General features: G+C 39.2%; 1 non-coding gene across 1 annotated transcript; it reads right to left on the bottom strand.

Moving 5' to 3' along the window:
- Positions 1 to 1,838: 1,838 nt before the first annotated feature.
- Positions 1,839 to 1,912, bottom strand: trnai-aau (transfer RNA isoleucine (anticodon AAU)). The gene has a single exon. It is a non-coding gene; the product is annotated as a tRNA-Ile (tRNA).
- Positions 1,913 to 3,599: the final 1,687 nt, after the last annotated feature.

The following is a 3,599-nucleotide window of genomic DNA, read 5'->3' as shown; positions in this document are numbered from 1 at the left end:
TACATGATTCTGGAGTGCTGTGCTATCTGTGCTCCCCACTAACTCTTCCTACCTGCTGGGGTTTCTCCTTCCTGGACCTGCCTTAAAATGCTTAAAATGACAGCACCTTGCCCTCCATTTACCTGCAACATTCTGCACTGTCACAAACAATATTTATGTGCAGATTAGCAGATGAACCTCACCTGGATGATCCACATTTCATTTCTTTGTACTGTTATAATAATGAGTTACTGTATTTCTACCCAGGTGTTCTATCCAGGTGAACTGTGCTCTGTTTCTATCTCCTATGATGTCTTTGTGTAGGAATGCTGTAGTGTATCTTTCATGCTTACAATTTGTCAGCCATCCTCTACCCAACTCATCTTTGCCCAGGTTTATCCAGGGTTAACCGAAGGAGGATGAGTTCCCTTTTGAGTCTGACACCTTCCAAGTCCCTTCCACCATTCCAGTGAGTTTTTCCTACTGTCACCCTTGCCAATGTCATTTGGCTTATTTATCAGTTGTCACAAGGTGTTAACGTTATTATGCACATGTATATAAAATGTGTATATACTCTATATACATATACATATATATATATATATTGCATTATTCTCTGCACCTTAAATGTTATTTGCAGTTTGGATTGGATTATAAAGTGAATTTCATTGGTGAGTACTATATTTTTTGGTGACAAAGTATAATCTAATCTTTACAAAGCAGTGACCAGAAAGGAAGAGCTGGATGAGGCTTTGGTCCCCATGATAGTTAGAGACACACAGCCATTTAGCATAGTTGAGGATAAAAGCTTCAGGGACTTGGTAGCAAAATTGGATTCAACTTATATTCTCCTAACTAGGAAGGTATGTGTGGTGACATGGATACATTATGAGAGTAGTATTAAAAATATATATAATTATTTTCTTCCTTCCCTTTAGACTGTAAAGGCCATGGTTGAGGCCAAATGTCAATAAGAGAAAGAGAAGGCCAAAGCTGAGGTCCAGAAAATTCCTGCAATGAGTTTGTCAGCAGATATGTGGACATCTCTTAATGTGGATGCCTTCTTGGCTGTGACCTGCCATTTTATAGATGACAACACATTTCTGTAGTCTACACTACTTGGTGTTGTGAAATTCCTGCAGGCGCATACGGCTGAAAATTTGGCCTGTGTGAAATCCTCTCTTATGGAAGAATGGGAAATAAAATAAAGTCACATGTCTGGTTACTGATGGCACATCTAATATGATTGCCTGTGGAAATAGCTGAAGCTGCCTCATGCGCTTCAAAAAAAAAGAAACTGAGGTTGAAACAAGGTGTTGGAGCGATTAGTAGAACTCAGGGAGCCTGTGGGGGCAGATTTGGCGGGTTTACAAACTGATATTCCTGCGCTGATCTCTGATGTATACAGTAATGTATGTCGGTGCCGGTCTATACTGTATTCTTTTCACAAGGCAACTGTGGAGCTGTCAGACCTCAGTGGCAGGCATAATCATATCCCAACACATTTCAGACTAAAGGATTTGAACTCCCTGGCACTTCCAGACACCTAACTGGCTATAATTTGATGGGGAGGATGCAGGTTGTCTGCATGCCTCTGGAATGGCTTCTTTGACCTATTCACACAGCGATCGAGAGCCTTACACTAATGCCAGAGTCCCTCTGATTTCATACTTTTCTCTGCATTGTCCAAGATTTGTAAACAAGCACAAATCCATGGGTAAAGTTTTGTAATCAAGAACACACTCTCATGTACTTGGAACATGTCTTAGCAGATTGTGATTTACAAGCAATGTTATAAGCAACACAAGTTCAAACAGGTGGTTTGTTGACAAGGGGTCATTCATCAAACAAAACCCACATGGCCCATATGGGGATCAAACCCATGACCTTGGCGTTATTAGCACCACGCTCTGACCAACTGAGCTAATCGGCCTTTCTCCGTTCATTTTGCAGTTTTTGGTACAGCACTGAAGGGAACCTTTCCATGAAATTGTAGACTTGGTGTCCACAAGATTACGGCCACTTTTTCGACCGAGCATAGGTGAAAGTTGACACTTATTGTTCCCTCTGACAAATGGTTATTCTGCAGCCAACTTTTGAATTAAACTTCAAAAGCAAATGTGGAGAAGCTTTTGTTAAAGAGCAATTCAGTGCAGTTGTACACAGTGACGAAATCATCAATTGCAAAGTCCACTGAGCTTTATTGCTGTGAGTTACATAGTGCTGTCTATTACACCATGAAATCTGCCATAACAACAAAAATGTAATGTCTGATTCTGTGAGCCAAGGAATATAAACCTTTTAGGGACATATTTAAAATATCAGATTTTCTGCCTGAGCACAGAGTAGGCATTTTTTTCTAGCTTTAACCATACGTCCTCTTTCTTTGGAAATCTGTGTCATTGCTGCATGAATAAGCAGAAAGATTTTGAGCAATTTTTTGTCTGGGTCTAAGGGGCAATTTATTCAAACCAAAAGATGCTATTTTAGCTAGTTTGTCAAATGAACATGTCAAACCGACAGAGACAATGTGTCTAGCTACAGAGCTCTGCAAGGTTTAATTCTTGGAAGTATTTGAAGCCATAGAAAGTTATTCTGTAAGCATTGCTTAACTCAATAAAAAGAGACAGTTAGAGCCAATGGCTGCCAGATCTAACATAGCTCACATTTTATAGTGTTTGCATAGCATATCAGAATCTGCAAGAACTATTCCTGTCATTTCAGGAATAAGCTTTTTTGACTTCACAGCTAGATGAAATATTTAGGGTGGATGCAGGATTTGGTATGATCTCCTAGAGAATTGCCATTCCACTGTGTCTTCAGCTTTTGTCCGATCTGCAAACAAGTCCCACTCTAGGAGAACTAGGTCAAGTGGTAGAGTGCTCTTTTAGTATGTGAGTGTTAGTGGGATTGATGCTCACATTCTCAAGTCTAGAATTTGTAGTTTTTTTCTATGATGAAATCCTTTCTGATAGCAAATGTTTTCGGGACCTGCTAATACGCTTATGCCATGCACACATTACGTGACTTTTGAAGTTTTCAAATTGATGTATGGCTCACACTGCACAACTGTATGTCTTGGAATCTGGAAAGCTTAATTTGTGGTATCTCAGTGGCAGACATAATCAGTGATAAACCACTGATATGTCAACTGGTCTTAACACAGACAGATTTAACTTACTCTGTTGAGACTGTGTCTAACTTAAACCTTTCCTTCAAATAGAAGAGATCCTTGTTGCAGAGGTAATGTTTTTACCTTTATATGGTTTTCCCACTCATAGTCATGCAACACACAAATGCAAACCTCTCACAGACTGTCTCACACACATCCAGTTATTCATCTGAACACATGATGTTTCTGCCTCTGTACCGCTGTTAGTTATGCAATGGTTCCTCAATACTAGCACTAACTGAACAGGGTTCTGTATAAATATGATCTTTATAACAGCTGCCATAACAGCAAAAATGTAATGTCTGATTCTGTGAGCCAAGGAATTATTATTGATATTGTGAATATTTAATAACCTCCAATGCCAGCAAATTAAATTTCACAATATTGTGAAAATTGTAAAGGATACTTTATTCATGTCCTCATTGCTAAAGATTGTATCGCTTTATCA

This window comes from Electrophorus electricus, unplaced genomic scaffold (assembly GCF_041902795.1).
Source record: "Electrophorus electricus isolate QZ-2024a unplaced genomic scaffold, ASM4190279v1 Scaffold51, whole genome shotgun sequence".
NCBI classification, from domain to species: domain Eukaryota; kingdom Metazoa; phylum Chordata; class Actinopteri; order Gymnotiformes; family Gymnotidae; genus Electrophorus; species Electrophorus electricus.
This window is presented reverse-complemented; position numbering and strand designations above follow the sequence as displayed.